This window comes from Coloeus monedula, assembly GCF_965178545.1.
Source record: "Coloeus monedula genome assembly, chromosome: W".
Classification (NCBI taxonomy): domain Eukaryota; kingdom Metazoa; phylum Chordata; class Aves; order Passeriformes; family Corvidae; genus Coloeus; species Coloeus monedula.
This window is the reverse complement of record NC_138821.1, coordinates 4,447,582-4,460,757: the sequence shown is the minus strand read 5'-3', so window position 1 is coordinate 4,460,757 and position 13,176 is coordinate 4,447,582. Positions and strand designations below refer to the sequence as shown.

At 48.2% G+C, this 13,176-nt stretch overlaps 1 protein-coding gene across 1 annotated transcript in view; it reads left to right on the top strand.

Moving 5' to 3' along the window:
* The window catches only part of LOC309584583 (protein patched homolog 1-like), a 253,048-nt gene that overhangs the window by 228,628 nt on the left and 11,244 nt on the right, over window positions 1-13,176 (top strand). The window lies entirely within an intron of this gene.

Genomic DNA, 13,176 nt, shown 5'->3' with positions numbered 1-13,176 from the left:
TGTTCCTACACAATATTTCTCTAACATCAAACAGTCAGCAAATGAAAGCTTCATTCAGTTTGTTGATCGTTTGAAAGCTAGCTTAGAGAAACAGATAGAAAGTCCGGATGGACGAAAGGAACTTTTGGGCAAACTTGCCATGGTAAATGCTAACGAACAATGTAAGAATATCTTGAGGGCCCTACCCATGGACACAGAACCCACAATAGAACAAATGATAGAGACCTGTACTAGACACACATCCACAGAGAACACAATGACCCAAGCAGTTGTAAAGGGCATCACAGAGGGAGTTTCCGGTGCATTTGCTGCAGCAGTCTCTAAGGAGAATGCCCGCTGTTTCTATTGTGGGGAACTTGGACACTTTATAAAGGACTGCCCACAAAGGTCACCCACCCAGGACCGTCGTACAGCCTACCAAAGGCACCAGAGACAGCAACAGCACCAGCAGCGTCCAAAAAACTTCTATCGGAGCGCGGTGTCAAGGCCCCGCGCCCAGACAACAAATCAAAGGCCATACTACCCCGCTTCAGCTGTGAACTCCACATCGGACCACCGAGAGCAGACAGCTGGACCTCGCCCGGCACCATCATCCCAGGCGATCCCAGAACACATGAGAAGGATCCAACACACGGAGCGCTACCGATCGGAATGAGACGCCAACTGGTAACATCACTGCCATTTAACTTTGTTGACAAGCGTTTTCATCGTATTCCCACAGGAAAGTATGGACCTCATGACGGCCCATGGGACATTCTTATCCTAAGTGATACCATCCATGGTCCAGAACAACTCTTTGTATTACCTGAGATACAAACAGTGCACCCTGGACAAGAGATTCTTGTCCAGCTTTGCTGCACGGACACACCTTTCTTTCTCCCACAGGGAACACCGATTGCTCAAGCTTTTTTACTTCCACAGAACCGCCCAGAACAGCTTCCCCTCAATCCTACAGCAATGTGGATAGAGATCGTGGGCTCAAACAAACCGACCATTGAGTGCAGCTTGTTCTGTAAAGGAGAGAGGGTCTACCGCCCAGGGATGCTGGACACCGGAGCAGACGTGACCATCATCGCCCGCTCCGAGTGGCCAGGGAATTGGGAACTGGAGCCAGTGGCAGGTATGATCTCCGGGATTGGTGGAGTTGCAGTATCCATGAGGAGCAAACAAAATGTTGTCATTGAAGGACCTGAGGGCAAGATAGCGACCACCTGACCATTCGTGGTAAGAGCCCCCATCACCTTATGGGTCAGAGACCTTCTATCCCAGTGGGGTGCCACTCTTACCATTCCCAGCCAGGATTTCTGACTGGGGCCACTGAGAAACGCGCACTGCCATCTACTCCCCCGCTCACCTGGAAGACTGACAACCCAAAATGGACAAGGCAGTGGCCCCTTGATAAAGAAAAACTCAGCGCGCTGGAAGCCCTGGTGGAAGAGCAACTTGCCAAAGGTCATATCACTGAGACTACAAATCCTTGGAATTCTCCTGTCTTTGTACTGAAAAAGCCTGGCACAAACAAATGGAGACTACTCCATGACCAACGAAAGATCAATGAGGTCATTGAAGACATGGGCCCCCTCCAACCCGGCCTGCCATCACCATCGATGCTGCCCCGAGACTGGCTGCTGGCCATCATAGACATTAAAGACTGTTTCTTTAACATCCCGCTCCATCCCCAGGACGCACCACGGTTCGCCTTCTCCATCCCCTCTCTTAACAATGAAGCCCCACTCAGAAGATACCATTGGCTCGTCCTCCCACAAGGCATGAAGAACAGCCCGACCATCTGCCAGTGGTACGTCGCCCACATTCTATCCCCCATCAGGAGCCTGTTTCCAGAAGCAATCATTTACCACTATATGGATGACATACTAATCTGTACATCAGAAAAAACTTACTTGGACAGAACTCTTAAAAAGACAATTGAAACCATAGAAGAAGCAGGGTTCGAGATTCGTGAGGACAAAGTGCAGCACTCCAGCCCATGGACTTACCTCGGCCTCCAGATCCGTGAGAGAACCATCGTACCCAGGCAACTCTCCATCAAAAAGGACCCTAAAACCCTAAGGGACTTACACAGCCTGTGTGGATCCATAAATTGGATACGCCCCCTACTGGGAGTCACAAATGAAGACCTTGATCCCCTCTTCAACCTCCTCCACGGCAGCAAAGACTTGGACTCTCCATGTGTCCTCACACCTGAAGCCCGAGATACCATCACTAAAGTTCAAGAAGCCCTGTCTTCACGCCAAGCCCATCGCGTTGAACCCAGCCTGCCTCTCCAGTTTGAAGTTTTGGGTAAAGCTCCCCGTTTCCACGGACTGATCTTCCAATGGGACCCTAAACTCAGAGACCCTTTGCTGATACTTGAATGAGTCTTCACAAGCCATCAACCTACAAAGAGATTAACCACCTTCCAAGAAGTAATGGCACATTTAATAAAAAAGGCCAGAACTCGTCTCCGCTCTCTTGCAGGGTGTGAGTTCGCATGCATACACTTGCCATTGACCACTGAAGATCTGAGGCTGTTGCTCCGGACCAATGAGAGCCTCCACTTAGCCCTAGATAGCTACACAGGCCAAATTTCCGTTCACATGCCAAAACATAGACTTTTCTACCGTGAAGCAGCTTTTAAATTGATTCCAAAATTAATCCAAAGTAGAAAACCTCTTAAAGCTCTGACCGTCTTTACTGATGGTTCATCACATCGGTCTGTCATGACATGGAGACAACCCAATACCCAGAAATGGGAATCTGATATCCAAATAGTAGAGGGATCTCCACAGATTGCTGAATTAGCAGCTGTTGTCAGAGCCTTTGAGAAGTTTAAAGATGAACCTTTTAATCTGGTCACAGATTCGGCTTATGTCGCTGGTATAGCTATGAGGGCTGAACATGCTTTTCTAAAGGAGGTCTCCAACCAAAAACTATACCAATTGGTTTCTACATTAATCCATTTAAGCTCGCACAGAAAACAGCCTTACTACATTATGCATGTGAGGTCACACACTGACCTCCCTGGTCCCATTGCTGAAGGGAACAGGAGAGCAGATGCACTGGCCATGACAGCAGAGACTGCAAACGTCCCTGACATCTTTGCCCAGGCAAAGTTGTCACATGCATTTTTTCACCAAAACATTCCTGCACTCGTCAGAATGTTCAAGCTTTCAAAAGATCAAGCAAAAGCTATCATTGCAATGTGCCCGAACTGCCAGAACTACCAAATACCATCTATGGGTACCGGAGTCAACCCCCCTGGTCTGAACAGCTGCCAATTGTGGCAAACTGATGTAACCCACTTCCCATCCTTTGGGAGATCCAAATATGTGCATGTGTCAGTTGACACATTTTCTGGGGCAGTGTTTGCGTCAGCCCATGCAGGAGAAAGTGCCATCCATGTCATCAAGCATTTTCTCCTTGCCTTCGCCACCCTGGGAGTCCCTGAAGAAATCAAAACAGATAATGGGCCTGCCTACACCTCTCACAAGTTAAAAGATTTCTTCAACCAATGGGGAATAAAACACAAGACAGGCATACCTAGCAATCCCACAGGACAATCCATCGTAGAAAGGACCCACCAAACCCTCAAAAGAGTCCTCAACCAGCAATGGAGAGAAACAGAAATCTTGTCTCCTGTTGAAAGACTCTGTAAGGCTCTCTATGTCATTAACTTCCTAAATGGTACATCGTCAGAGCCTGACCCCCCGGTACTCCGCCACTTCTCAAATTCAACCCAAGCTAAGCTCACGGAGAAGCCACCAGTGCTGGTGAATGACCCTGAAACACACCAGGTATCTGGGCCTTTCCAATTGATTACCTGGGGGAGAGGCTACGCCTGTGTCCAGCTACCATCTGGCCCGAAGTGGTTCCCAGGAAAAAGCATTAAACCATACTTAGGCCCTACAAACACTGCTACCACAAACACCAAGAACCCTCCTGAGACAAATACAGGACCTCCCCAAAACCAGACCAGCTCGGCATGGAGACGAAAACATCGCCGGATGCCCACCAACCAGGAAAAAGATCGTCCTCCCACACGGCAGCAGATGAAACAGAAAGCTGAACAAGAAGCTACAGCAAACAGTCAAGCCGTAGGCCAGACACAGCCTGGAAAAACTGATCCCTGGTTTATATGTTATCACCCCTTGTTACCCCAAAATATCCCCTTCCCTCAACCCTTGTCAAACTTCCCTAAACCCCAAAACCTCCCCTCTCACCACAAAGCTAACAAATCTTGCTTGTATTCCCTCTCAGAAGCCCCATCCCTGCCCAAAGATGAAATGTGTCTACGTTGATGCTGTCCTCACCACAGCCTTGATGACCTAAAAGTAGTCAATGACCTTTTTGGACGATGGGGAATAACGGGATGGATTGCATCTTTGATTAAGGGAGCTTTGTGGGTATTCATTGTAATTATTACTGTGTTACTTATGTTCTCCTGCCTCCTACGTTGCTGCAGAAAGGCTGCTGGGAATGCCTTTTTTAATAAATACAGAAGGGGGAGTTGTGGGATATGTCCAGCCACTGCCCTGGAGGGATGTCTGCTGAGATAAAAGATTTCGCAATCGCCCAGCAGGACTCCCTGGAAAGGTGACTACTTTTGAGTCATGGTGAGGAAAAGTAGACCCACAATCCTTTGGGAGGCCCTATGCAGATCGTTCTGTAACCCATTGGTCTATCCCAGACCCTCTGTAATCCACTGGTTCCCTTGCTGATCCCCTGTATTCCTATAAAAGAAGACCAATTCGCCTCTGTAGAGAGAGAGCTTGTCCCTGGCTTCCCTGTGCCGGAGGGGACCCACAATAAAGCTACCTTCGTGCGGAACCAGCCACACGGGCCTTCTCATCTCTCTCTCTGGTCTGGTTTGGCCTAGAGGCTGCCCTGCAGAGCTGAGCTGGAATCACGAGCTGATATCACTATAGAGCTGACAGCTTCTGCAAGGGCTCCTCTGCCAGCAGCTGAGAGGAAGACACCGGACCCCGGGAAGGCGATTCCTTTCGGGACCATCTCCCTGGACCGGTCATCTCTTCCTGGGTCACAGCCTCGGACCCCACCACCAGCTGTAATACAGGACCACAGCAGAGACATGAGCTTTCAGCGGACCATTGACCATACTGTCATAATTCCTGAGCTTGTTGGCAACAGAGCCCACTGTTTCTCGGTTATTGTCAGCATCAATCGTTGCAATGAAGGTAGTGTATTGCGGTGGACTTCGCTTTGCCAGGTTCCACATCATCTGTCCTGTGCACCTGACCTTGTCGGGGTCATTATCATGTTGTCCATCCCTCCCAAAGAGTACCTCTAATACTGCCACCTCTCTTAGCTGCTGGATCCCTTCCTCAAGTGTCTTCCACTGCATTCTATGATGGTACTCCTACATTCTGTCTTTGTGAATGAACCTTTCTCACACACTCATTAAGAGCTGCTCCCAGAGAGAAAGGGGCCCTGGCTCCCTCACAAATATCTGGTCCACACTTGGGTCCTGGGTCAACGATCCCAGATACCTTGCCTCACCACTATCCAGTTGCACACCTGTGCCCATAAGGTCCCAAACCCAAAGCAGCCAGGTTGTATAAGGCTCACGCCCCCTTCGCAAAATGTCTTTTCGCATACCACGGAGACTGTCATACGACAGGGACTCGGTGATGATTTCTGGCTCTGGCTCTCCTGCTGGTTGTGAGGGCCCTGGTTCCCCATCATCATTAACTGGTTGTACTGATTTGGTCTTACACTTCCTCCTTTGCACAGGGGCGACTGCTGCTGGCTGTGGTTGTCCTTGTGGTTCAGCTGAAACCTGGACGGTTGTAACATCTGTGGGTTCTACTGCTGCACCATCGGACTCACCCTCTTTGGGGCAGGGAGAGGGTTTTTCACTAGCTGAGGAGGTGTATTCCCCTAGCAATTGGCATATCCCCTGGCCCATCTCCTGGCATATCTCCTGCATCCCTTTCACCAGTACCCCCACCCCGTTCAGGTAGTCCATTTCTGAGGTGGGCTGTTGGGCGGTATCAGGCTGTGCGGCAGGATCTCTAGTGTCTGGGGCCGTGTCAGGCTCTGGGGCAGGATCAGGCTCTGGGGTAGGATCTCTAGTCTCTGGGGCCAGTGTCTGCGTAGTTATCCAAGCCAATCTCAACTTATCCCTGAGTGCTAAATAGAGTAGGCCTACCAGCACCAGTTGGTTAGTACTCAGAGGGAATCTAAACCCTTTGAAAATTGGTGGGATGGGCCGAAAGAACTGGTTGAGGGGTTTGGAGAAAACTTCCCCTGGTGTCATTTCCTCAAAGAAGGTACCATTTTTAACATAACCCCAAAAACATGCACTCAGGGTGTGATAGCCCTTTATCCATGTACCCACATTCTGGAGGAAGTTAAAAATCCATGAATTCCTCACCTTCTCAACCCGTAGTGCAAACTGGATAACAGCAATGGTAACCTTAGTCAGAGGACCCATGATTAGGTAAGGAGCTGCAAAGGGGAAGAATATAGCCATGATCACTTGCCACCTGAACCAGGGTAAACTAGACCACATAGTGCTGCCTAACAAGGTTCCTATATCCAGCACACAAAATTAAGTTATCCAGGAACGGTTATTCCTTTTTCACCTCTCTCTCTTAATGCCCTCAGGCCCCACGGTTGGGCGCCAAGATCTGTCTTGGTTTGAAAGACAGGTGTCTGCTAAGGAAGGCAGAAGCCTCCCTTGGAATGGCAGATGCAACCCCCTTCCCTCCGAGTTACTATCATTTTGAAATCAAGGGGCTTTTAGGCAAAGATGTGGGAAATAGGAATAACAGTTCTTTACTATTATATATATATAACCAGTCAAACAAACAACAATAACTATGGCAGTAACAGCAAACAATCACAAGCCCAGTCCCAGCCTTCTCGGCTGTCAGGCCCTTTCCCCTTGGGTGCAGTTCTGCTTGCAGCCGGCAGGGGCGCTGGAGGCTCCCGGTGAGCAGGGCAGGTGCAATGGTTTCCCCGCGGCTGCAGGGGGTGCTCCGGAGCGAGCTCAGGGAGCATGCGGCACTGGTGCCCTGGGATCTTGGGAAAGGGATGGAACAAAGGCTTCACAAACCCATGGGCAGCTGGCCCCTGTGTCTGGCCGGACCCTCGGGAACGGCAGGCTGGAACGGCAGGCTGGGACGGCAGGGACGAGCACAAGTCCCGGGTGGCAGACGGGATGTATCCAAACGGGATACCCCCCAGAGGTCTAGGCAGGCAGGGCGAGCACGGCTACAACGTAGTGAAAGCTCTAAGCAGCGGCGGGGCAGGGTGGCCACGGCCCGGCTCCGAGCGGGGCAGGGAAGGCGAGCTTGGGATCCCGGTGTTTTCTCCAGCAGAAAGAAAAGCAGCCGTAGGAAAACCAGCTTCCTCTCTCTCTGGACGCCGAGACCCAACTGACCCCACACTCAGGTGAAACAAAAGAGTAGCCAGGAGCACCCCACTGCTAGTGGGTAGCTCTGTTTTACTTAAGTACCCAGTGGTTTGTCGTCTTAGTAACAGTATGAGGGAAAATTCCTTTAACAGAAAAAAACTAGAACTCCTAAAAAACCCCAACAACCCGTTGGATTAATTAATTACGAGAGATGGTACTACGCGACTAATCGGATTTATTGCTTAAAATAACAAAATGCATCAGTCTCGAAGCGTGAGATTTTACAATACCTCAGAATAATGGCAAAAGTCACAAGATTTAAAGTTACATCATAATTTATAACTTTCTAATCCAATAGGCACTTAAAGTGACACTTTGTTTTGACTTTATGACCTATCACCTGTGGCACTTCTCACTGCAATGCAGCTGTGTCTTGACCAATAAATTCTCATGTCACGTACACACAGATGTCTCTATTATACCATCTAAATTCTTAACTTAAACTATATAAAATCACATTATTATATTTAAAACTCTCCACCAACATCCATTTACTTATAACTATAGGAACACAGGCTTGTGATCCTTTTGTTTAAGATCTATAAATCTCTGTCAATTAAGCCAAACCTAGTCTCTTCCAGGGTTGTAAATCAAAACCTCCTTTAATTGCAGGAGTTTCTACTCCTCTGTCTCCCAAAAGAGACTCAATTTGGGGAAAATAATTTAATTTATTGCCAATTAAAAGATATTCAGGTAGTGAGAAAAAAAAACAAACACTGAAACAAACTATGCCTTTCCTACCCCCTTCCCATGCCCAACTTCTCTCCTTCATTCCAGATTCCCCTATGCCCACTCAAGCAGCACAGAGGAAGACGGGAAATGGAGATTACTCTCAGGATATAGTGGTTTCTCTCTGCTCCTTCTCCCCTCTTGCACTTTTTCCCTGCTCTGGTGTGAGCTCTCCCACAGGCTACAGTCCTTCAGGAAAAAAATAACTGCTCCAGCATTGGTCTTCCATAGGCTGCAATGAATATCTGCTCCAGTACCATGAAGCAACTTCTCTTCCTTCTCTGACCTTAGTACCATGCCTAAACCACAATTTTTTCCTCTGTGTCTGATGATTTCTGCACTTTCTTGGATGTTTTCACAGAGGCACCACCAGATTCACTGATTGGCTTGGTTGTGGCCTGCAGTGGGGCTGTTGTGGAGCCAGCTGAAATTGGCTCTGTCAAACACATGGCAGCCCCTCACCTCTTCCCACAGAGGCCACCCCTGAAAACATCCTGTCCTGCTACAAAAACCTTGTCACATACACCGAATACAGTATTCACAGAATCACAGAATTTTTTGAGTTGGAAGAAGCCCACCGGGGTCATTGAGTCCAATTTATGGCCCTGCACAGCACCATCCCCAAGAGTCACACCATGTGCCTGAGAGTGTTGTCCAAACGCTTCTTGAACTCTGTCAGGCTTGGTGCTGTGACCACTTCCCTGGGGATCCTGTTTCAGTGCCCAAACACACTATGGATAAAGAACCTTTTCTGAATATCCAAACGAAATCTCCCCTGACGCAGCTTCAGGCCCTTCCCTCGGGTCCTGCCACTGATCGCCACAGTGCCTGCCCCTCCACTTTCCCTCACAAGGAAGTTGTAGACTGCAATGAGGTCTCCCCTCGGTCTCCTCTTCTCCAGGCTGAACAAGCCAAGTGACCTCAGCAGCTCCTTGTATGGCTTCCCCTCAAGGCCCTTCACCATCTTCATTGCCCTCCTTTGGACACTCCCTAATAGCTCAATATCCTTCTTGTATTGTGGTGACCAAAACTGCACCCAGTACTTGAGGTGAGGCCACACCAGTGCAGAGCAGAATGGGACAATCACCTCCCTTGACTGGCTGGCGATGCTTTGCCTGATGCACCACAGGACACAGCTGGCCCTCCTTGCTGCCAGGGCACTGCTGATTCATATTCAACTTGCCATCGACCAGGACCCCCAGGTCCCTTTCCATGGCACTGCTTTCCAGCATCTCCTTCCCCAGTCTTTCCATACATCCAGGGTTGCCCCATCCCAGGTGCAGAATCTGGCACTTCCCCTTATTGGACTTCATATGGTTGGCAATTGCCCAGCCCTCTAATTTATCAAGGGGTCTCTGCCTTTGAGCTAGTCAACAGCTCCTCCCAATTTTGTATCATCTGTAACCTTGCTTGGTATCCCTTCAAGTCTCGTGTCCAAGTCACTTATGGAGATGTTGAAGAGCACAGAGCTGAAGATGGAGCCTTGCAGAACCCCACTAGCTACCAGTCGCCAGTCTGATGTCACCCCATTCATTAGAACCCTTTGTGCCTGACCCATGAACCAGTTCCTCACCCATCTGTCTTGGTTTAACACAATCTAAGGGGAACACTCTAAAATGAGCTCTCCTCCTTTGTTTTAACCAATCCCTTTCCACCAATAAGGAGAAACAAAATATGAGTAAATATAAGTGAAAAAAATAACAGTTTACTAACAAGCAAAGCAGCAACAGGCAAAAAATAACAGTAAATAATCACTAGATACAAAATTGCTAAATCTCATTGCGTGGAAAAATCACACTGTGAAAAGCCAGTGTCCATAAAGAGGACAGAGGACTCCTGCAACTTTGTTGAAATAAAGGGAGAGAGTCCACTGGGACATACGCCTGTGAGGTTTTCTCCCTTGAGGTTTTGGAGGACACAGCCTCCTTTTAAACTCCCGGCCAGATGTTCCCCTCTTCCCTTCCCCATTGGCTGAGGTACTAGGAAGGTACAGCCTTCCTGAACCGCCTACCACATATTCCCCCCTTAAACATGTCATTTTCCCAAAAGTTCAGAAACTCAGGCTTGTGTGGACCCATTTGTTTATTTCAGGAGTCAAACTGTCTGGGTTCTGTAAGAAACCTGCGGCTTTAAGTTAGTAGAGACACTAAGACCTATTTCAAAGGCATTAACACCCATACCCTCACCCATGGAATTGTTTGTGAAGACATTAGCACACATCTTTCCTATCATCATGAACTCCACGGAAACAAAGAGAAACTTTAAATGGCGGAATATTCCTCCCTTCCAAGATGGCAGCCCCCACAGACGCCTGCGTTGCTCAAAAGACAAAGGGAAAGGGACCTCAGCTCTTCCCCGCCTCTTATCTCTCCGGTGACAGCAGCTCCATTGAGAAAGGCGGCTGGCACTCAGTCAAGGGTAGAACTCATGGAGGGAGTTTGCCTTTTTCTTGGCAGAAGCAGCAGGCTGGGGCCACTTGGTGCCTTCTCGCTTCAGCTGGGCGTTGCTGGCAGGCTGGGGACCGCATGGAGTGGGGCTGCTCCAATCTTTCCTGGTTTGGTGCCGCAACTGCAGGCAGTCACTCCTGGAATTTGCCCCAAGGCAGTCCAAGACCACAGAACACACCTTCTCCAAAAAGGGGAAAATACCCAAAAGAGAACCCAAAACGGAAGCCTCCGCCTGCGCTTCCTCAGCTCTATGGCAAAAACCAAGAGAGAGACTCTGCCCAAGTCAAAGATCACAGGGCTAGAAAGAGTCTGCTGTACTGCTCCGGCTTTTTAAAGGGACCATGGCATGCCATCCAGCCCCATTTCTGTCTGCAGTCTTAAAGAGACAGCAACCATTTTTGGGCATAGATAGATATGGAATACAATAACATTTAGGGTTACCCAGGACACCATCGCATGATGTGTTTATCCGGCTGTGTGCTGGACATTTTGTCCAGAAGGATCCTGGGAGAGACAGTATTGAAAGCTTTACTGAAATCCAAAAAGATGACATCACCTGGCTTCCCTTGATCAACCAGGTGGGTTACCTTGTCATAAAAAGTAATCAGGTTTTGTTGCAGCGGGGATTACTGCAACATGTATAAGACAGCGAGGCCCGTGGAAAAGAAATATGGACCGATTATTGGTAGATGTTTTAGAGATGTTTATTTTTCAGCCGCATGGCCAGTGACTGCAGAAGAACTGTAGCAATCATGGGACCAGAGGGTCCTTCCCCGCGCAGGGGAACACAAAACAACCAATGGGGAATGGGATTCACCAAGGAGTAGGGAAACCCCATGCCTTCTAGCCCAGGGTCCTCTCCCCCAGGACCCCACACCACGGGGGGGGGGGGGGGGGGACGACCCCAACAAGGTTTGACAATCAGAACTTTCTCCTCATGAAGCCGTGCTGGTTGTAAACAATGACTGTATTGCCCTTTAGGTATTTTTCAATACCTCCCAGGATAATCTTCTCCATGACTTTACCAGGCACTGAAGTGAGACTGACAGGCCTGTAGTTTCCAGGGTCATCCTTTTTGCCCTTTGTGAAAATCAGGACAATGTTCACCATCTTCCAGTCAGCCAGGAACTCTCCAAATTCCTAAGACTGTTCAAAAATCATTGAGAGAGGCCTCGTGATGACATCAGCCAGCTCTTTTAAGTCTTCTCGGATTAATGCCATCAGGCCCTAGAGATTTATAGGTATTGAGCTGAAGCAGCAGATCCCACACAAGTTCAGGGTCAAATGGGGGTTGATCATTCTCACAGCCATGGGCCTCCAGCTCAGGGCACTGGGACCCCCTTTAGTCCATCATCCATGTTGAAGACAGAGGCAAAGAAAGCATTAAACATCTCTACCTTGTCCATGTCCCTGTTTGTGAGGTGACCATCCTCATCCTGGAATGGACCGATGTAATTTCTGCACTGCCTTTTGCTATTAAGGTATTTAAAGAAGCTCTATTGTCCCCCACATTACTGGCACCTCCAACTCCAGTTGAGCTTTGGCTGCATGAATTTTCTTCCTGCAGTGGCAGCAGCATCTCTGTATTCCTCCCATGTCAACTGACCTTGCTTCCACTGAGCATACACCTTCCTTTTTTGCCTTATGTCCAAGAGACAATCCCTGTTCAGCCAAGCTGGCCTTCTGCCTCGCCTGCTTGACTTCCAACATTTGGGAATTGCCTGTTCTTGTGCCCTTAGGATGTTGGAGATTAAAAAGTGACCAGCACTGATGGACCTCAGCACCTGCAAAAGCATTTTCCCAGGGGACCTTACTTACTGATTCTCTGAGCAGCCTGAAGTCTGCTCTTTTCATGTCCAGGGTTGAAGTTTTGCTGGCACTTTTCTGCTGACTTTCGGCGGGGGAAGGCATGCAGACAATCAATGTGATTGATAATGCAAGCTTCGTTTATTAGCAATACAGAGGCACTTATATAGTATCAGTATATATGCTTGTCAGTTCTTGATTGGTTTAAGCTTACAAAAGCGCATTCTTACTTCTACATAATTGGGTTAGATAAAAGACTACATTTGGCAAGCTTCTATTATTTATGTTTTGACTTGAGAGATCAAAGATCTTCCTCCCTTCTCATGGTCAGTATATCTTATCAGCACAGGACTGTGCCTCCTTAAAACTCCCTTTTGGTTCTCAGGCCTGTTTCTCACACAGGCATTTTCTCATGGAGGCATTTTCTTGTGCAGGCTTTTGCTTGTACAGTTCTGTTATTAATTTGTACCCTTTATCAATAATCCATGTCCCTGATCCTCTAACCATTCTCCAACACTTTTCCTCCTGTCAATAGAGATTTTGAACTCGATTGTTTCAGGGTTGCTGTGGTCAAGTAAAATAAAACAGTTTTTTAATAAAAGAGTTTTGACAAAAGTGCATAATTTCTTATATTCCTAGATGTATACATGGCCTGTCCCTTATTCAAACAATATATACATATATATGTGCATATATTTCAAGTATGTGTATCCATTTCTCTTTGCAGCTAGACACTGAACCACACTATACATACAC